The sequence below is a fragment of the Phalacrocorax carbo genome, chromosome 23 (assembly GCF_963921805.1).
Source record: "Phalacrocorax carbo chromosome 23, bPhaCar2.1, whole genome shotgun sequence".
Classification (NCBI taxonomy): domain Eukaryota; kingdom Metazoa; phylum Chordata; class Aves; order Suliformes; family Phalacrocoracidae; genus Phalacrocorax; species Phalacrocorax carbo.
The window spans coordinates 6,588,366-6,610,325 of record NC_087535.1 but is presented as its reverse complement, the minus strand read 5'-3'; the positions used below and the strand labels follow the sequence as shown (position 1 = coordinate 6,610,325).

The 21,960-nt window shown below is 46.9% G+C and overlaps 1 long non-coding RNA gene across 1 annotated transcript in view; it reads left to right on the top strand.

Moving 5' to 3' along the window:
- The window catches only part of LOC135316917 (uncharacterized), a 297,894-nt gene that overhangs the window by 1,616 nt on the left and 274,318 nt on the right, over positions 1–21,960 (top strand). Inside the window, exon 2 of the long non-coding RNA XR_010376119.1 lies at positions 4,159–4,297. This is a non-coding gene — a long non-coding RNA (uncharacterized LOC135316917). The remainder of the gene's footprint in view (positions 1–4,158; positions 4,298–21,960) is intronic.

Here is a 21,960-nt window from a genome sequence, read left to right as displayed (position 1 = left end):
CTGCTCCTCTCCGTTTCCCAGCACACTCGATCTCTGTTTGGATGCCTGGTTGTATCCAAATTTCCATGCAGTTCCCCTTCTCTGTCAGTGGGAAGCAGCTCTTCTTGTTGCTGATTCATCTCCATGTCTCTTGTGCTTCACTCCACTGAAATCTGGTTAGGTATGAGACAGACTCCGGTGGAATGAAGGACAACAGAACCCATGGATCATCCTTATTTCACTCGGGAAAACGCAGGCGAGTTTATTGCACATTAACCTACCTTTTAGGGAAGCACAGCTGGGACACCTGCGAGGTTTGACTCTATGTAGGAGGCATGAAACTCTGCAGTCGGTGCATATGGGGAAGCTATGGGCTGAAACTTTCATTTGCTCTTTTTTATTTTTTCCCCATAGCCCTGTTTTTCCATCACTGTAAATTTAGCCTGTAACAAAGTAGCCAGGGACGCCTTGTAATGTTAACTGTGGGAACAACTTACCGGAGGACAGGGCAATTCTCCACCTCTCGAAGGTCTTAAACTACCAGGAGTTTCTCCAAATTAAACGCTCAAGGGTTTGAGCTTTTATGGCTTTTACAAGGGAGGTCCAACGAGATAATCTCCATAGTCCCTTCTGGCCTTAAACCCCTGAATTTGCAAAATCCACAGAATGCCAGTAGGCAATTTTCTTCTACGTACTGGTTCTTTTTAAAGACCTTTGGCAATGATGAGAATATGTTAAGCTACTACTTCCCTTTAGCCTAGATAGGGGAGAAATAACCTTACTTAGTCACAGCCCCACATGATATGGTAATTGGAGTCCGCTCGCTCCAGGCTTCTTGTAAAGCATGGGCAGAGCGCGGAGCGAGGAGCACATTGCTTGTCCCGCTGCGGCGCTGCCAGGCTGCCGCTGCTCATGCACACCCCTTACTGCATCTGTGAAATGGATTATGTATATGATGGGGTTGCCCTAAGGCACTATGACGATTCAAATAGTTAAGCTAAGCACTGTCCAAACCCTCTAAAAGATGTGTAGCCTCTTCCAAAGACCTTCCAATCTGTGAAAGAGACAAAAATAAAGAAAATTAAGACTGTTAGAAATATTTCCCCCCAAAACCCCAACCCAACCCATCCCTGCATCTATGCAGTAAAGATGTTTCTGAGATTCTTGCAAAGTAGTCTGATTATAGATTGAAATAGCTTACTCTTTTTAGATATGTCCTGTTTTCACCTGTAAATTAATACTGAAGTCTAAATATAATGCATATACTTAGCATTGTGTGTTGTTTCTTATCTAAAGAATAAAAAACTTTTAAAAAAACCTACCCTGAAATACACAGATCCCATGAGTGAAGTGGAAGTTCACCATACCCCAGCGAGGAATGGCAAAAATTGTTTCCACTTTGGGTGGCTTTGCTTCACAGGGACATGAAGCCAAATTAATGGGCTGAGGCCACAGTTCCTGCCTCTTTGATACCCGGGAGAACCAGGACTTTCAAAGTGCCTCGTGAAATGAAGGGTCCGGTTCTGAGTGGCGACATGTGTTGCCAACTCTCCCATGCACTTGGGTAACTTAAAATCTTAACTTTTGATTTACTTGTACTTTGCAGCTTGGCAAAAGGTGGGTTGGGATGCAGAAACTTGACTTGAAGATGAACTGAACTGCTTGCCTGTACTTAAGGGAAAAATACAAAAGCCAACCCAGAAACCCCCCACTGTGGAGGTGCTGATAGAGGATTTAACAGAACAAATAGCTTGGGGTGTTTCTCTCTCACTTTTGCTTTTAAATATAAACCTGCTGTCTGTTGCTGCATTGAAGCCTCTCCCTTCATTTTGTCAGGACATGTTAAAAGCATTTGGGTAAGTCCTGAGAAAGGGTGGCCTAGGCAGGAACCCATCAACTGAAATTCCTCTATGCAATCCTGGCTTACTTGAAATGCCTTTTATCAGGCAAGTTACAACGGGCTTTAGCACCATAAATGCCTAATGCACAGCTTCCAGCTATTAACCACTTCATGCCTGGAATTCACAAAACCAGTATGCCCAGGAGAGAAAATAGGCAGCTGCAAGGCTGGCTTTGGCTTCAGCTTCCTTCAGGAACAGCTCAGGTTATTAAGCTTATCAACAAAATCTTACATTAAAACAATGGTAATAAAAACTTGAAATACGAGCTCCAGGGATCCCCCTCCAACAGCTAACCACCGCTCAATCTTGAACAACGAATTTAAAGTAAATTAAAGGTTACCAGCGTGGTTTTTTGTTTTTTTTTTTCCAAACTTTTAATGAGGTACCACTTGGTTTTTGCTTCTCCCTGGGGAGAAGCCTTGAGGGGCAGGCTGCAGTCTTTTGCATCTACCTGAGCAGCGGCAAAGATCTGCTGCATCCTCAGAAGTGGCAAACCTTTAACTAAAGGTCAGATAAAATTGTCCTGGTCTTCTCTGAACTTTAAAGTGAGCAAATGTTTCTGTATTTCTTTGTCTATAGGGGAACTAAGAGATCAAGATAGATGTTCTGAGCCAAGGCTCATTGCATTTGTTACATTAAATCAACTTTGCGTTAGGCCCCGTGATTCAAGCCCTTGAAATTTTCAGTGCAATGCCCTGCGTGCTCGCCGAAGTGCCAGTAGCTCTAATCCTGGTTAGAAAAGTATATAATAGTTTGTTTCACTGTAACATAAGCTTGTATTTAAAATTAAGCAAAAGTAAAAGCTGCTTTCGGAAGCTCAGATCTGACACTGCGTGGCTTCCAGAGGCAACACTCTTCTGCAACCCCTACTTGATCCAGGTGTTACGTCTGAAAAGGACCTTTGCCTGGGCCTCTTCTAGGAAATGTTCCTACTCAGAGCATGTTCTGCTGCTCATTCAGGCGTTTCCATTTTTCTGCCTTGCTCCAGTGTTACCCTCAGAGTTTTCCAAAGCCTTTGCTTGAAATTGGCTGCTACTAGTTTTCAGAGGTAAAACAGCTCTGCATTCCTCTTGATTTTCAGCAAGTTTTACAACACAGCAGTGAGTGGTTGGCTGCAGTTGGCTTTACCACTGTGCACTGCTCTCGGAGAAGAACCCGATTTTACAGCAGTAGCTGAGGCCATTTACAAAGCTCAGGATTCACTGCTTTAAAAGTGAGTGAGAAGGCCTTTGGACTTTTCTCTTTTGCTGGTACGCAACAGCCAGCGTAAACAAGGACATCCAGGAAGGGGGGGGGAAGCAACCTGAGCCCACTGGCTCCTCTGATCCCGGAGATAAGCTCTGCCTCTTCGGGAGGGAGCTCACCTTCCCTATTAAATACTTCAGCATCTGTAATGCCGCACAGCAAGACTGGACTTTTGCACTTCAAAGTACTTAGCAAACTGGTCAAACTAGTGCAAGTTAAAACTTTCTCTATAAGGAAAAATAACAACCGTGACTACTTGCGTAAATATTTCGGTTTTTTTCATGATATCTCTGGATAGGGAAGAAAACATTTTTGAAGTGATTTGCATAGAAAATCAAGAGAAGAATCAACTGATTGAAACTCAGCTAAGCTGTTAGATTGGCTGCTCCAGTCTGGTATTCACTGCACTAGTGTAAATCCAGAGGAACTCCAGGGGTTCTAATTGAATTACATTGTTCTTAAAGGCCAGTGATAACCACATAATTCTTGCCAGGTTAGGAAATTTTTTAGGGAATCTTTCCCTGTATCATCAGTTGCTGCTTTGAATAACTTTGCTGTTATTTATGACTTAAAATACCCATAGGAAATGGTGCAGAAGCTTGCATTTCTCCTTTTAAAAGCTGTTTCCTGGCCTCACTTTCCAAACAGCAAAGAGCGGCTGCTTTGATGCTCGTAGGGAATGAGCAGCGCTTCTGCTGTATGAACGGTGTTAACGCACCTGGTTACAGCACCCTGCGTCCTCTGTCCAGCGCAGCAGCCGTCCAGAGACACCACCTCCGTGCAAAGGGACTCCCAGCGCGACACTCCCCCGCTTCACAACAGTTTCATACAATACATAAGAACACATGGTTGTACTGTTCACTCACCTGTCTTGGTTAACTAGGTACCAATCCCGTCTTGCAACTGCTTTACTTAACTTTAAACCAAAATAAAAAAAATTAAAAAAAAACCTAAGGAGACAGGAAACTGTCTGGTAAATGAATAAATTCAGGGACTATTTCTTTTCTTCTTTTTTTGTCCTTCTTTTGAACAGAATCCCAGAGGAGGTGAAACGGAAGAAAACGAATGGTCCTTTATTCGGGTGGCACTGAGCGTTGGGATGCGCGGTCCCGCCGGGCGGACTGGCAGCGATGGCGAGGATGCAGCGGGGAGAGGTTTGCTGGGGAGGAGAGGTAGGGAGAGGAGCAGAAAGGCACACAGGGCACTCCTCATGCGGGGGGGGGGGTGGGAAGTAAAAAAAAAAAGTTCAGGGGATCTTAAAAAAGTGGTGGAGCGCAGAGGAGAAGCTCTGCCCCCTTCCAGGTGGTGTCGGCAGGTGCAGTCTTTATTTGGGCGCCTGCTCAGGAGGCCGCGCTCACCCGCGGGCGCAGCCAATGGAGAGGGCGGCGGGTGCCGGCTCCTCCCCGGGCCCTGGGGCCCGCGCCCCACCGAGGCGAAGGCTGGGACCCCACTGCTGGGTGGGGAGGCCGTGGCCGTGTCGTGATCCACCTCCCTTCCCCCCCCCTCCCCGCCCCCAAATCGGTTGGTTTTGCAAAAACCACTGAAACGATCGAACAGGAGCGGGCTGCTTTGCTTTTATGTCTCCAAAGTGAATGTTTCCAGGTGGGCTTGTGCTCTCAAAAGACTTACTTTTAAAAGCATTAATGCTCCAAGTGACCAGTTTGAAAGAAAACATCCTAATTTTTTGTCAGATCAAATCGAGTCCCTTTTGTATTTGCTTTTCTGTGTAAGAAGCACTTTGCCTTTCCAGAGCTGCTAAGGAACAGCAAAACCTCCTCCAGAGCTAGCGCGGGAGCACACGATGCGCTGTGAGATTGGGGCTGTAACGGAATCCCTCTAAACTAGTAATTTAAGCAGCAAAATGTGCCATGGGGTATCTCCTTGCCAAGGATCTGGACAGAAGAACTTTGTGAAGCGTAGGGACGCTCTGTCCGAGGGCTTCAATGCAATGGTCTTAATTCCAGCTCTAAAGAAAGTTTATAGCGAGAGTCCTAGAGTTGCGTTGTATATTATATGAACCTGTCGAGTCTTTTTTTTTTTCTTTTCTGTAAACCTTTCTCTTTGCCCTCCTTTTCCACGGGGTGCAGGGGTGGAAGGTGTGCAACCACCTGACTGGCACTGGCGGTGCCACGTGGGAGCGGGCACGGCGCTGCCAGAGCAGGGTCTGCCCTTCAGCCTCCCAAACCATTGCCGTGGGAGAGCTCTGCAGGCCAGGCTTGAGGTGCCTGTGCTTTGCATTTAGCAAAAGTACTCTGGGAGGCAGATTACTTCTGGATCTTTTAAGTCTACTAATCTGCACAAATCAAAATATTTCAGTTAGTCGGCCTTTCCAGTGGAGCAGGGTATACGTAACAAAGTAAACAAAAAAATTAAATTTTACGTCTTTATTTCTTTTTGTAGTGCTAACAACTTTCCACCGTTCTTCCCCACTGTTTTCCATGTAAGGACTGCACACGAATCCTGCTTTTCCATTTGTTCATTGGATAAGGCAGAGATTTTAAGTTCAGGCTGCTTTGGTTGCAAGGTTTGCTGCTTTAATGTTGATAGTGCTGGATTGCACTAAGCAGCAGTGTCCGTGGCGACTATCCACAATTACAAATTCAATGTTCTGATTTTTTTCTTTTTGCCACACAGTTTAAACGTGGAGGTGAACTTATCAGTCTCAGTGTGTTTGCTGGAATACTTCTAAAGTAAAGGAAGTCAGTGTTTTTCATGTGAGAAATATGTACTGAAGGTTTTCACTGTTCATTGCTTACTTTTATTTTCTCAGGACTGTGTGAAACAATAAGCCGAACTGTCCGTGATTTTGCACTACTGCAGGTGTTTGAAGCCAGAGCAGTTCTTTTAAATACAAATCAGTTCTTTATTCGTTTTATTTGCTGCTGCAAAACAACAAATACCTTTAAAGTTTACCACTACTACTGTCAAGGACAGATATATTGGGACTGGCTGTGGCATGGATAGCTGGGTGGGAATGTCATGTTGCCCCATAATACCAAATCATTTCAACTATCCGTTCCCTTAAACTTTCAACACGTACCCGTTAGGTGGAAAAAGCTGCTAACACATCATAAAACTGCTGCTGCAAGCTCTTGAACCCTGCTGATGGAAATGTGTCAGGGGATGAAGGCTCTTCCCTGCAGTATCTGAAAGGCACATTCCACCGTTTGGCTTCCAAGGAGGAAACCTGTGTGGTCTTGAAGGCTTGTCAGCTTTGACCTCTAAATTTGTCCAATAAATGGAATCAAATTATTTACTTGGTCTGCAGGTTTGAGACATCAAACACAGCAGAGGAAAGCTCAAGGCCACGTCTCCTGAAATTGCCCACTGTAAATTCAGTCCACAAGCAGGCGGAGAATAATTACTTGAGGGTTTTCCCCCATTCGCCTCCAAAGGTTATTTATGATTGTGAAAAACATCTTTATAAAGCAACTGCCTACATAGGGGTAAAGATTACATGGAGCCCACAGACTGTGCATTCTTAATATTTCCCTTCACAGAAAAATGAACCGCAGAGTAACACTGTGTTTCACTTTTATTTTGCCTGGTTTCTTTGACTCTGCTGTGCTGCAGCGTAACCGGCCTTCCCGCGCCCTTTCCCTGTGCAGCACTTACTCTCCCACATGCATAAAAGGAAAACCATCTTGTAACCTTTCTGAAGTGAAGCCAAAAAACCTTGTTTGATCATAGGGAGTCATCTTCCCCGTTCTTTTCTCCTGCAGCCTTCTCAAGGTGTAGCTGTGGTGAGACTGGTAGTGTTTGCAAGTCGTCTGGGGGAGCGCGGTGCAGTCGTGCTCAGCGCTGACACGAGCATGTGCGTTAGTGCGTTTCATCAGCTGCTCCTGTCTCTGTGGGGACGAGCGTGTGCTGAAGCTTATTGCTGTGGAGAGCGAGAAATACTTGTCACAAAATTAAGACTTAAAGCTCGTAAGAAAGTCTTTGCGTTCCAGAACAATAAAGGGGAAAGACTGGGACTTGCTGAGGTTTCTGTGAGATTTATTCCTTTACCATCACCTAACCACTTGTTTGAGACTACAGCTCTATGATTTGAATTACTGATTACTGTTACTTCTTTTTAAAGCCTGCTTCACCGGTATTCTTGCTTTCTGACGGTAGCTGCTCAGAAATGTATGTTCTCGTCTCCATCACAGCAATACAGGAAAGATGTAGGGTTTCACCTTCCAGATGAGATCTGCTCACCCCTGGCAAGCAGGCGTCTCAGAGGTGGGACAGGGCACCTACAGCAACTCGAAGCATCTACTAGAACTTGCAAGGAAAAAGGCAGAGCATGCCAAAGTGGCATTAGATCCGGAATGGCTTGATATAGGCAAGACCCTAATCATACTCCTCATTCAACATAACATCTGTACAGAGGTCGATCAGCTGGTGACAGGTTCCAGTAATTTTATTTCAAATATTCTCAGCCATAATTGCTCATTTGCAACTTGCAAAGAGAAAACAGATTACACCAACTTCCCTTGTCATCTTCACCCCACCCCCAGGCTCCATGCAAGCTTCCTTTCTCCCTTTCACTTCCAAATTTTAAAAGAAAACACTGCCTCTGTTCCGTTCCCTTTCCCCCTTTGGCAAGGGTTGGCATGAGCTAGCACACCTGGTTCTGCAGCCTGGTTAAGTGCCTGGCTCTTCCACATGCATATGTTTGGCTCTCCCCTTCCTTTGGAGGCCTCCGATTCGGTGGCAGCGTGTATCCTTGGCAGTCCCGTGCGTCTTTCCTGAGCGCTCAGGATTACTGAGCCTGCAGGAGAGCAGGAAGGCTCCCAGCTCCCTCGCCGTGATATCTGGGGAGCTCATGCCCTCGCAGCCTCTGGTTGGGGGGAGCATACGGCAAAGCAGGCCAGAGCGCATAGGGTCAGTGGCTGCTCTGAGTGAAGTCCAAGCGCGCCACAAATAGCGGGTAGCGTGTCCAATGTAGAGAAGGTACAAAAAAGGTGCCCACGGGTGGGCTGGATAACTCACGGAGCCGGCGCTCTTTGCAGAGAGCTCCCTGCACAGAGCTAGAGGTGCTTTCAGCAGAGCTCCTCTCAAACTGAACCGGTGTGCAAAGAAATACGCGGTAGCGTAACGGAGCTTTCCGTTCTGTTACGACTTCTGAAAAAAAAACCCCAAAATTCAGACTTTAGAATCTTTTTGTCCAAGTTTGGTTTTGCCATTTTCCTCTTGTTCTGTCATCACTAAAGTAAAACAAAAAAAAAAAGGCAGAAAAAGAAAAGGATGGAAAATAGAGGAAGAAAAGTTTTCTAGGAGACTTCATTCTGTCTTTGTGGCAGGAAACATTTCCATGAAAACATTTGCTTCTTTAAAAGAAGGGAATTTTTGAGGAAAAAGTTATTTGTATGTATCTTTCTTGCTCAGCTTCGCTTCATTGCTTCAGAAGGTACCGTTCACTTAAGACACCACTGAAAAGAGCCAACAAGCTGTAACCTGCTCTCCTGCACTGCTATTTCTGGGTGCCACGTCCGTGTTTCAACACAGCACTCGGGGCTTAGGGAAGGATGCTGGTGACACATCCCATTAGCTCTGTATTTCCCACCAGTGTTTATGGGATGGCAAACTAAGGCTGAGTTTAAGAGCATGCCTGCGGGTGCTGAGACAGTGGAAAGGATCCTTCTGCCTTTCCAGTAAAGTAGAAAATTGGAAGCATTGCTGTTTCTTCCACAGTGTTTTTTCATTTTGCTGTTTCAGACTTGCACATTCTCGGAGGTATCAAGTATTAACCTGCTAAATCCTGATGCGTTAAACCAGGAAAAAGAAGGAAGCACAGCCTTTAACTGTAGATAAGATGGTCTCTTCTGCTCTTTCAGTAGAGAGAAAAAAGCCCCCCCACAGCGTTAATGCAATGCAGGTTTGTGTTGGGGGTGAAATAGTGACCTTTAACAGGAACAACTGAAAAAGGACATAAATTTGAGCATTAACAAAGTGCCGAGTCTGAAGCGGTTGGTGGTGCAGGTGTCAGGATGCAATTGCATTGCTGAAGTGAGCGAACACGGACATGAAGCTCCTTGAGAAGACAATGGGGCACCTCTGTGCCAACATATCGTCTCTCACTAGATGATGTGCTGCTGTGAATGAATTTCTGTGCAAAAACCGTGTGCGCTGCCAATGTGGCTGCACCGATACAGGATGGGTGCAGGGGCCGAAGCTGCCGCGTCGGCTCACGCCACTGCTCCGGAGCACCTTTTGGGGGGGAGGAGGAGACTCGGCAGCTGCTGCCCCATCTCTGCTAAGGCTTTCCGAAGGGGCTGTCACAAGGGAAGGGCTTAAATAACCTTCAAACAAGACCATTAAAGATTGATGATACCTTAATTGTAAAACAGTATCCCAAGGCTCTGAAGGTAGCAGGCCTTTCCTCCTCTGTCTTTGAAGATAAGACAGAATGTCTGTGTTTTAATTACTGGAAGGTTACTTGTATTTTCTGTGTCTTGGAAGAGGTCAAAGCCTGAAATGTATAGAATTCTTGAATTTCTACTTTAGAACAGAACTATATGCTGTTAAATTTGTGCTTGGTCTTTAGATCCAGGTTTAAAACCAGCAGCGTTAGAAGGACAAAATGCAAGCTTCGGTTCTCAGTTTGTCTCTTCCCGCGTTTGTTACAGTTCTGCAGTAGCACATCGCTCCCTGGCTGGCATTTGTGGGTAACCCGAGAAGCCAAACCGCTCCATGCGTGGTGCAACGGGTTAGTGCGTGCGAGGTACCACACGTGGGGAAGCGAGCAGACCAACAAGCGACCGTAACTCAGCGTTTGGCTGGGGTAGCTCAGACTTGTTACTCTCAGTGAAAGACTGAAAAGTCTGTCTAAACCTTATTGAACAAAGATATTTGTGCCGAGAGGCGTGTTACAGGCCTGCACGCCGCAGAGCCGTCGGGCAAAATAGACTCTGCAGGCACAGGTCACTTCAGAATTAAAACTCTCTGAGCCCACTTGGGTCTGCACGCTTGGTTTGATAGCAAGAAGGCAGAATCTATCATCCTGCTGACAAGACTAATGCAAGAGTAAGTTAAAAATAAACCTTTTAAGCTGATGTGTGTGGCCTAAAGCCACCGGCGCACTGCTGAGGAGTGTACTTTTCAGTGTTTTAAAAAAAATAAATAAAAAAATAAATAAGAAAGAAGTCTTAGCCTCCACCCTCACAGGGAATGAACTTTTAAGCAGAAAAGATGAAATTTCTGACTTCTCTATGAATTTTGATGCCTTAGTGCCCTTTTACTGCCCTGAAAGAAACATTAGGCGTTGTTTTAGCCGCCGGTCCGCGGAGGTCTCTGCCTCTCTGTAGGCAGGTGTGTTCGGAGAGCCCTGGTCGCCAGCTCCCAGGCTGAGTCTGGCTTGCTGCACGCTCCTAAGCGAACGAAAACTCTGACGGCAGAAATTCAGGGCTAAGGAGGGAACATATCATGAGGCTGTTATAACTGAGCCACAGATATGTCTATAGAGATTTTCGTAATTTATACTATAAAAATGTACAGAGAAACGTAGCACAGGGTGGAAAATTAAATTACACAGAAACCTATTTCCTGGAAAATACGGAGGTAATATTATTCCTTCTGTTCTGCCGTTTAGAGCAACACGAAAAAGTTATATTCTACAATAACAGGCGTTTTAAAGAATCTGATAACGCTTGTGTGGGTGGGAGGGACAGAGGATAGCTTGTTTTCCAAGGAATCTGTGGACTACAGGCATGAGGATTTTTTTTTTTTAAACTAGGAAAGCCATGAACAATAAAGCCAAGCCCTTTGAAAGCACTTCGGGCGTACATCTGTAGCAGCATGAACTGTAAGTCAGCAGTATGTCTGAGGAAGATAAATGAATTATATTGCTGTAAACCCACTCTAACAGGAGACTCGGGCCCAAAAAATACACAGAGCCCCCGCCGCCAGGAAGGAGTCGGTACCTTAGTTGTTACACCCAAATGGAACGCACTGCCTGCTCTTTCAGAAAGCTTTTCCTGAAAGTTGTTGGGTTTTAGTTTCATTCCTGTTTCCTGGCTCAAAGAGGCCGTTCCTGGGAAGCTCTGTCAGCGTGCAAATAGAAGAAAAGAATATTGGATTTCACAATTCAGGAAACGAAGCAGCGCGAAGGCAGTTGTGCAGCTGGCAGGCTAATGCTTGAGCACGACAGCACGTTCGTAAGCAGGGTGTCGCAACGCACAAGGCTGATCTTACGGTTTCAGAAGCAGCTAAGCCTGACTTCTACCGTCCTCATATGTAGGGCATGGATGGGGATGCTACTGGCAGGTCTGGCATTATTCGCAGATACTGTTTTCTCCCAGTTCTTGCAGTTAATCTCTCTGTGATTCCATGCAGGCTGGGTTTTGTTTCCTGCAGTGACACTTTGGTTACCTTTAGCATGTGCCGGCGTGTTCCTTCTGAAGAGGAGCGCAGAGAGCCGTGGCCGTGCCCCTTCTGCACCAGCTTCGCAATAATGCATTTGGTCACAAACACCTTTCAGACCCCTAATCCTGGGTTTGCTCTCTTGGTGGAGCACAAGCTCGGGGGGAAATCGTAAGCTTTGCTCTGCTGTTCTGTGCAAAGGGGTACGTCGGCCTGTCGTGAAAAACTACCTGCACTGGTGAAGAATGTTTATCCCTCAGTTTGTATGCAACAATTTTTAGATGAAGCAGTGTTATTCTGTACTTGTGCCATCTTGATTGTTTTCTGGGAAACTTAAGGTTTCTTGTGAAACGGTGTGCACTGTTGCACGGGGATTATGCAGTCGCTGCTTATGAGGACGTACGTGTTCACAGAGCAAAAGCACCAGCAGTTGTTCTGACTTTGTCCTTAAAAAACTGCAAGTGCTGACAAAGCTGAGTTTCAAAATGTAGTAGTGAAAAATTTTATTTAGTTTGGGTAAGTAACCTTGGCTTCTGGAGGCTTTTTCATAACATTCTAGCCTTTTCTGATATTTTTTTCTAAATCCGTTTAACTGATAACGTTAAGAAGTCAGGATGTGGCAAAGTGATTTTTTTAATGACTTGAGTGAAGCTGCAAATACCGAGAAATGCATTTTCTGTTCTGGGTTCTTTTTGCATTTTTACTGACTAGAAGTAGGAAACAACTCCCTCAAAGTTTCTGCAGCCATTGACTGTGCGTCCGCTTGTGACCGTGTGCCGGGGCAAAGGTCTCTCCTGGCGTTTGGCATGTGCAATGAAGAGAGACCCTCGGAGAGCGGCCGTGTTGAGGGCAGACAGAGCAATGCAGCTCCTGGTTCGGCCCGCTCCCCGCTTTCACCCATTCCCCGTGACCTTGGTGCCCATCCCCAGCATCTGCTCCCCACCGAGCTGGCTTTGTGGGGTGCGCACGTTCCCCGCACTCGCTTCCCGGTGGGCCAGCGACCGACCTTCCTGTAAGGCGGCTGCTGGGAGCTGTTCCAGCACGCCAAGCTGCAAGGCTCTGTCAACTCATTCCTGGCCTTTTGTCTGCAGCTTAGAGTGCAGTTTGTGAGTAACCCGAGCCCTTCCCTTTCCCCGACATGAAGGTACATGCTGGCTTATCTGAGCAGCAGGTCCAGCCTGGGCCAAGGACACGCCTTTGGGAACGCTCCTTTCTTCAGCCTTATTCAGCTTTGCATTGCCTCGACTTGTTCTGCGATGCTCTCTAGGCTAACAGCGCATCTGTGAGCGAACCCCACGTGTGAGCTTTCTGTGCCTGGTAATGCCCGTTCAAATCTCAAGGAAAATGACTTAGCATCTGAGCGTAGCCACGCTTTGGTCGGTTGGTGTGCCGTGGACAACGGCTTCTGGAAAGCTGGGGCAGCCCAGACGCTGTCGTGGATAACGTGTACTCATGTGCACGGAACTCGGCTTAAGTTGGGTGTGTTAAAGTAACACCCAAGCCCATTTATATGGTGTCCAAATAAATAATTTTTAATTTGAGGCTTCATTCTTCTGACCAAGTCTAGTACTGGCAGCGTTTAGGAGCACGCACGTGGAGACCGGTGGCAGCTTAGCACAGGCTGAAATTTGAAGCTTGCTGCGTTGAAGGGAAATACAATCGTTTCCATTTCTGTGTCTGGAAGTGACATCTCCGAAGGCAAAATCACTGTCTTGGGGGGGATGTCTGAAACTCTGGGTGAAGGGAGGCCCCATGCAAACCCTGTACCGTATCCCACCTGAAAATGCCAGGACGAGGTGAAGGGCAGCCGGAGGCTGCACTGCAGGGTCAAAGGCAGTGCGGTTCAGGAGGGGCTCGGGGTGAACCGGCAAGTCGGGGCTCTCAGAGGGGGTTCCGACAGCTCCCTCCTGTCTTCCTGCATGTGGGAACGATTGCGCCCTTCTGTTCAGAGCTCTATATTGAAATAAGAGATGGGTAATTTTAATCATTCTGCATAATAGCTGATGTTCTGATCTTTATGTAGATTGGGGGGAACAGAGGAGTATTTGTATATGCGTGGCTTTAGTTGAGCAGGAGATGAAAGGGTTCAGAGAAGTATTTAAAGTATATGCCTCAGCTTTGCTGGAAGTCACAGGGACTGAGGCCTAGCCAACACTAATAATGCTAATTTAATTATTTTGGTTAGAAGTGTGATGTTTTTACCAGGGTAGTTACTCAGACGCATCCCCACGGGTGGTGAGTTGCAAGCCCGCCTCGCTCCAGCGGGGCTCCGGCTTGACAAAACCGAGTCGTGTTAGAAACAGCATCAGCGAAACACCAGACCTGCACACGCTGCGCACGGGCTTCACTGGTTTCGGGCTGGGGTAGCTGGGGCAATAAAGAAGCTCTGTTGGCGGGGTCTGAAGCGCGTGGTTTAAGCCGCGCGCCTCTCAGAGCGCTTTGCTGCATCGGGACCGGGACGGCCGGTATGTGTTAGTAAGAGCCAAAGCACCGATGTGCTGGTGGCCACCTCTGGGGGCTTGTGGCTCCCATTTTAGCTTTCCCTGATGCCTTCTGCCTCTCCCAGTGTGGGATGCATAGCTTCAGGGCACATTCACTCAAAGAACAAAGTCTACCTAAGTAACTTTGACCACACCTTGGGAAAAAAAAAATTAAGAACGGCAAGGTAGTCTACTTGCAAATGGTGGGCTGTTATTACCTTCCAGCAGCATGTAAGCAAAAGACATAAAATGGGCGCTATGTAGTACCGATCCTCTCTTGCATTATTTACTGTTGCGATATGCATTCCCATGCTCTCCTGTCTGAGGTGACATCTCAGCTCTGGATTTTTGATGAAGACAGTTATAATGAGACAAAGGAAGAGAGGCAGCTTAGGTTTGATTTGGATCCTTTTGCCTTTTTAAAAATTGAAGATTTCTAACTCTCAGCAAAATCCCTACCACGTGAGACCATGTTTTACATTCTGCCTGTTTGCAGACCTGATATATAGGGGTTTTATGCAGAATCCCAGCATGTCATTGTTCTATTAATGATTGAGTGAGGAGCTAGCTTGCCTTTCCTGATGCTATCTTGTATTTCATGTTCTGCGAGAGCATTTGTGGATGTGTAAGTAACTGATGTTAAATATAAACATGCTACTTTAGGGAGTCTGTCTCATTCAGCGAAGAATGAAAGCCGTTTCACAGTTAGAAAGTCTTTTTTTGTTTGTTTGTTTTTGGTTGACTTCATTTAATGAACAGTGAAAAAGTCTGTACTAACTGCTGTAAAGATACAAGTGGTTTATCTTGACTCGCATGGACAGAAGGTAATTTTGCAGACATTGTAGGTGTTCCCAGAAAAAAAGCCAGGACTCGCTGCCCCCCACCCCACTGAGAAAAATGCAGAATCCTTCCTTTGTCCCTGCAAAGCGGAGCCGTGATGTGGCTGCAAGAGGCTGTTGTGAGAGGATGAGCACAATTTATCTCCTTGTCTGTGTGTGCCAGGGCCGGCTGCAGTTTTATCTGACACCAGCCTGCCCCATTGAAGCTCCTGTAGCTGAATACCTTTTGAGGGAGTTATTCCAGATCTCTACCGGCACAAGGAAGTAGAAAGTCAAGCTGAAACTCTGCAAGTATTTTCATACCCTGCCTCTGCCTGGGGCTTCTCGTGGCTGAATGTGGCGTTGGCTGGGAGTAGGTCAAGTGGCACCTTTGGCTGAAGCTGCAGAAAGTCGAGGCAGGATGAGGATGGGACGCGGTCCCTCTGCGGGCTCCCAGGCTCTTGGCGAGGGCTTAGACCTGCTCAGGGAGGGTGTTCGCAGCGGGACCCGGCTGTGTGCCCTCCCCGGAGTGCGCTGTGTCACCCACGAGCTCCTGGGTGGAAGCAGCGGCTCCGTTGCTGCTCATCTCACCTGACCTGAACAAGCGGCGTTCTTGCGTCAGGAGGTGTCTGCCTGTCTGTCTGCCCAGGTCAGATGAAAAACCTCCTTAGTGCCATATCAGAGCTTGGTGCCCCGGCACCAGGCAGTCTGTTGCCCACCCCGAGCCAGGTCAGTGACTTGAGAAGACCCGCTGCATACGTGTATTTGAAGGTGATATAAACCCGCTGCATATAAGTATTTGAAGGTGATATAACGGGGTCTTTGGCTGGTCCTTGGCTTTGTTACCATTTTAGAGCATCTGCCACCGATTTCATGAGACCTGTTTTCAAACAAATCTGAGTACGAGTGCTGCAGGTCCACGACTCGCACTGTGCAGCAGCTTTCCTTCACTAGGCATCCAGCAGCAATACCACAGCTAAACTCTCATCCACTTTGAGTTAATTTATTTTTTTTATCTAGGCAGCAAACATGAAGCAACTTGCTTCATCAATGTATTGCTCTGGAATTACTGTAGCAGAGGCATCAAGCAGCCAGGGGAGCCTGACATCAGTCACTGTCTTACAGGTATATTCAGTTTCTCAATCACATGCAAACTGTTCTTTGTCTGTACTTGCAAAAGCTCGCAAAGCCACTGACTTTGAGAAGCCGATATTCCCTCCTCCTGCAAAGCTGAAATAAACTAGACCCACCGGCTCCCACATTTGTGTTATTTATAGTATTTTCATTCTCTGGGTAGTGCCGTATCTGCCTACAAGCGTGCAGTGAGCTGGTCTGCTTTCGGGCGCTCACTGAGAGCTCCGCACCAGGCTGCGTGTCGGACGGTGGCATCCCCGAGATGGTGGAGCAGTGTTTGGTGGCAGCTGCCCGGGCTCGGGTGGCGGCTCTGAAAGGCAGAGCAGAGCTCAGCGTGCACGTGCGTCGCGCTCCGATCTTGTTGACGTCGCCGGGAGGGGTGTACGTGGTGTGTAAGCAACACACCGCAGATAAGCAACAGCTCTTCCTTGGGGGACGGTCTCTGCTCGTGGCTGGCCGTGTTTACTATCTGGTGACTCTCTTAGGAGCGTTATGTGAGTAGTTGGGGAGCAGTGATATCGTTTCACCTTTGCTCTGTGTCTGTTCTGAGAAAAGTCTGGTGAGGGAATAAGAGATACCGATATTTGCGTCCCTGCTGTTCATTTTTCCCTCTTGCCGGCATGCAGAGGTATGGAATACAACGTGCAGAAACATTCAGTATGTGCATACATCTTTGGAGGTAGTGGGCAGCCAGGCAGGTTCCTGAGGTTAAGAGCAGGCACACAGACCTGAGGGAAACAGTCCCTTTTAGTTTTGCATATATCCAAATATCTAAATAAAATGTTGGTCCAATAGGTGTTAATGAAGGAATAAAAATCAGTACTTAAAACCCCACCAACCAGGAAAAGCAACCAGTATTTTCAGGTTTAGATAAATACTGAAAACCGCCCTGTGATGGGTAGGATCACCCATTGGCCCACAGACAGCACGACCTGTGGGATGACACAAGGTAGTCTGGGAGCCTGTTTTTCCTCCCGAGTTCTGTGAGTGGAGAACGTTTTAAGGGGTTCATGCTCATTTGTATTTTAAAGCTTCTTATTCAGAAGTGCAAGACCAGGGGCTACATCTTCAGCTGGCATAAATCTGCCTGGCTGCATGGAGATAAACTGATTTACGCTGGCTGAAGATCTGGCCCTGGATGTAAGAAATGGAAGCAGGTGGATGTAATTTCTCTAAATTTCCACTCAAGCTGCACATGCCTGGAGCACCAGAAATTGAACGGCACTTTCCCTAAGAGTAAAAAAGTTATTAGCTTCATATTTGTGTTAGTGCTTCACTGCCCTCCCTCTTGACTTGATCATCACCCATAGCCACGGGCTGTCTCTGGCAATGACTCTGTATCCCCAATAAAATTAAAAATCAGTTTTGTTTCATATCTTTTTAATAAGACGTGTCCTTTTTAATAAAGGACTCTGCTCTTTAATGGGTGATGTGCTGATGAACAGCAGGCTCAGAGATTATTGCATTTCCCTCATTTGAATTTTTCTTTCTGCATTTCAGCTGTAACAATAAAGCTAAGTAAAAATCCCCAAAGACTCTGCACATGCAGCACAAACACTGTTTTGCCCCCACTGCTGGGTTGAATTCGATGCCCAGTGTAAGTGGATGCGTGGCTGACATTCAGTTTGCTGTAAGGAATAGATTTTATTCTTGAATGTATAATATAGGACCGAAGAGAGGCAGAGGTTCAGGAACATACAGTCCAGGTCCACAACTTCCACCAAAGTTAAGGGCATTCTGAGAGCTGAGGATCTCCCCCATCACAAACAATAATGCCTTTAGCATAAGTGCTCATAAAGGAAATAAGGATAAGGCATAGTGACGTGCGGGAGAGAAGGAAATATTTCGGTGGCCACTGGCTGTGTGCACAGAAACACAGGCACGCACAGCTGCTCACCACCATTCGCTTTTGTTTTGCAGGGTAAATGAGGTCAGTATCTACTTTCTTAATTCTTTTTTTCTCCCTTATTCAGAATTATTTCATCTGCAGTAAAGTGCTAATCCTGCAGCAGAATCAGAGCGCGCCTTTGGGTAGGACAGCCTCACGGTTTAGTTTTTACACCACAGCTGGTATCGCTCCAGCTGTTGTAACATCCCCTGGTGTTTATGGCGCTTTATATCCCAACCGTGGGTCACAGCTTTGGGCTGCAGACGGCCACCGAGGGCCTCGGAGTGGCGGCACACCTGGGACGCGAAGAAACTCTGGTGGGGTTTGTTCTGTCTCTCACGCGTGGGCTTGGCAGAGCTAGTCTCAGCTCCTTGGTGGGCCAGGCAGAAGGCTGACCCAGGCAGTGAGAAGCGGCCGCTGCTTCCCAAGGGTGTCCCGCCAAGGGGAGCGGAGCTGGGGGCAGGCGCCGTTTGACAAAGTTTTCAGCAAAGTTTTTTCTTATCCCCTGAGAAGAGAAGTCCAGTTCAATGAGCTCTTAATGACCTGAAAGTGATGAAGAGGATGGGATCCCTGGAGGCTCTAGGCTCAGGCTGCTCTCGTTGCTCTCAGTGCATCCACAGACATGCCAGGCTAAGAAGTTGGGGTAGAATTAAGTAGTTCCTTTGTCTCTTAGCATACTATTTAGTTATATTTCATACACTTTCCTTTAAAAGAATGAGAGCAAAGAACATTTCAAAAGCAAGTTAAAAAAATAATTTTAAAAGAAGAGATCATTAATTTGATTTCTAAAATCTTGTCCAGAAATTTTTTTACAGGATTCTATTTGATTTTTATCGCAAAATCAGTTCAGTGGTGTTGAAATTAATTTGCAAGGCTTTGATACTGTTAAATTATACTGGGAACATCTTTGGTCAAAATTACACGATCTATTCCTCAGCACAGAAGTCAATAAGACTGTATCTCTAGCCCCAGAAAAAAAGACAAAGGTTAAATTCCAGGGATTTGCTGAGTATTAATTTTGCTCAAATAATATATGCAGATTTCCTGCCTCTGAATTGTTCCAAGTTTGAAGAATCAAACAAAATCAAAGGCCTCTCGATGGTTGGCTTCTTATATTGATTCATTTATTCCTGGGATCCTTTCAAATGCAGACCTGAAGTAACTTTATGAGCCAGATTTTTTTCAAAAGCGCACCGTGAAACTGGAGGAGTTCAGGAGCCCTTGGAAACGGCACGTTTATATCCTGTCCCGTAATGTGTGTGATCTGGTTTTCCGGAGAATGACACTTTTGGGTGGTCGGCATCCACCCACCTGGGGGTAGATATTCACAGAGACCCATGGTCTGTATCGGGCTGGGGTGTTGTGAGAGGCTCAACAAATGCGTGCAGCCATTCCTGCTCCGGATGGGTGAAAATAATAACGCCGTTAATAGTAGGAAATGGGGCCAAAGGGGACCTTATCCTTAGCAGAATGCAAAATAAAATATAAAAATAAGGAAGGCTGGGCCTGGGCACACGTGGCTCTCCCGAGCTTTCCTTCCCAAAGCCGTGCTCTTGGTTTCAGAGCAGCGCACCAGAAGATGCGCATCCTTGGGGCAGGGATTCTCCTTCTCCCGCAGCGGATTCTGGGGGGGATAGATTTATTCACCTCTTGAGGCAAACAAGGACAAACGCCAGTACTGTCAGGTGCTGTCTGGGTGCAGGTCACTCCAGAGCCTGGTTCCCTTTCCTCTTACACGGGTGTAAATTGAGAAAATTAAGGTAACACAGCGCCAGGCTGTAACACTTGAGATTCTCCTGGGTTTGGGTGTACGTTCCCACAGCCCTGGTCTGTCGTCTTCCAGCTCTTCAGGGGGAACGAGACAAATGGGACACAGTGGGAGGATTCGTGCAGATTTTACGTTTCTTAATCCTGTAAATTAGACATGATTTTCTTTAAACTGTATTGAGAAAACGAGGCCTGATGCTCTTCTAAAAAAAGTAGATGGGGCAAAGGCTGAGAGCGGTGTTGCCCTTCTGCCTTCAGGGCAGTCTCATCACCTGTTTGCAGCTGGGAGCAGACACCCTGACAGGCCCGGCTTTGGGTCAGGAGGCACCTGAACCCTTCCAAAAGTGAGCTCTGCGCCGCCCCTGCTCCTCTAGCCCGGAGAAGTCTGGAAGTGATAAAACCTTTCTTTCATTAAACCAGAACCTCCAGCTCTGCTGCTACTCGTGTGCTGTGGTTTCTGGGGTTTTCCAGCACAGAAAGTATAACTGTGGGCTATGTTTTCAGGGATGGCAGAGCAAAGGCGATACAGTTGCAGGCTTTATGCATGCTTCTAATTCTTAGGCTTTTCTGTGCTGGTTCATTGCTGCACAAGTTAGAACAACTCTGGGCTCTCCTCTGCCCAAATCCACCCCGGGAGCTGCCAAGTTTGAGGGAAGGTGCTGGGACCAGGGCTCCAGCCGGCTCCTGCCTTCCTGGTGCTATGGACTGTCTTTACAGAAGTGCTCAGCTGTCTTAAAATCCAGGTGTGCAACAAGCGAAGTTCAAAGCAGAAGATGACCAAAAATAACTATCGGTGACTTCAACAGATTTTCTTTTGCTTATCAGCCCCCTATGGCAAATCTGGCAGCGACATGAACTGATCATGGCAGCACTTTCACAGTTAACTCAAAGATATGGTACAGTTAGCATTGACCCATCGCGCAGTGGGGGATATCACGTTCAACTGCCCATCCTGCAGCCAAATCTTACACCTGAAAAGTTCTTAATAGTCAGACTAGTCCAGGCTTTGCAGCACTCACTCCTCCTTTGTTCCGGGCACACAGATTTGTGCGTGAATAGATGAAGCACCCGCGCACCGGGCTCTGTTGGAACACAGATGGGAAAACCAAGGCTAAGGGTGGCTACGCTGCAGCACGGAGACGTGGGAAAGGCTGCCTACGCGGCAGAAACGCACCGCTTACACTCGGTGTGCAAATGATCCTAAACCAACCCTCGCAATTACAAAGCTCTGAACCGAAACGTGTTCATATTTTAAAAGGATTGTAGCGTCAGGCCTTCCAGGGCATTGTGAGCAGGTGGAAGGTCATCTTGCCCAGGTAAAATCTGTCGTGTTCTTAAGCCTCCTGGACTCGGTTGGCTCAGGGTGTAGGCAGAACCTGCTGGCACAACGAGCTGTACCCCTGGGGTGTTCAGCAGCTCCCCACGAGCAGTGCTTGCTGGGAGAGCTGGGTGGTCAATGCTTATTTTAGCACTGGGTACGGAGCGTTGCTAGACTGTCCCTGTAGCCCAGTGCCACCACTTCTGGAGTGTTGCTGAAGCCTCGGCTGATTTTTAAAAGGGGAAACAAATTGCCTTTATTGTGGGCCAGGGCATCTAAATGGGAAGACAAGTTAACATTAATTTTAAAATTTCTGGGCAAGTTTAAAATGTTACGGGCATTCATCTTCTGGAGTTGCCTGTGGTCTTTCTGTAGTGGCTTTTCATGTCCTTCCTCCCACTGTTTTTCTTTTTCCATGTTGGAGCAATGATGGGGAGGAGTGGATTCCAGGTGTGTGAGCCATGCTACGTTTACTGGTTAAGGTTCAGAAATTCCTACCCTGGGGTGGAGGGGGAAGTTAGAGGGAGGAGAAGAAAAAGAAGAGAAATGAGAAAATAAAGTAGGCTCCACCACCTGCCATGTAATGATCGGTTCTGGAGATAAGGCTGTTTTAAGGTGCATTCCAGACATATGGGTCCTGCCCAGACACAGCACGAAAGAAAAGGGAGACTTAAAACAACAGCCAGCTCCTCCTCCCCCCGGATCAGGTGCGCACACACATAAGAGAATAGCTAACCCTAATAAAAACCTCTCTCCTGGCCGATGTTTTCTTATAGTTTTAATTTAAAGCCCCCTTTAAGCACACATGCACATACAGCCCCTCTAATCAAGCTGACGCCTGTCACTGGGTGTTAAACGCAGGGGATGTGAAGCCAATCCAAACAGAATATCACCCTGGAGAAGCTGCTGGCAAGTGCTGCGTGAGGACTGGAAAATGCCCCATCCCCTTCAGTGATCGTTCCAAGGAGACTTGTCGTCTTCGTTAGGAAACAAAATTAAAAACAATTGCACATTTCTCCCTTGAAATGGAAAGATTCCCCACAGCTATCTTGGATGCGTGTGCGTGTCTCAAAGTTAAACAGGA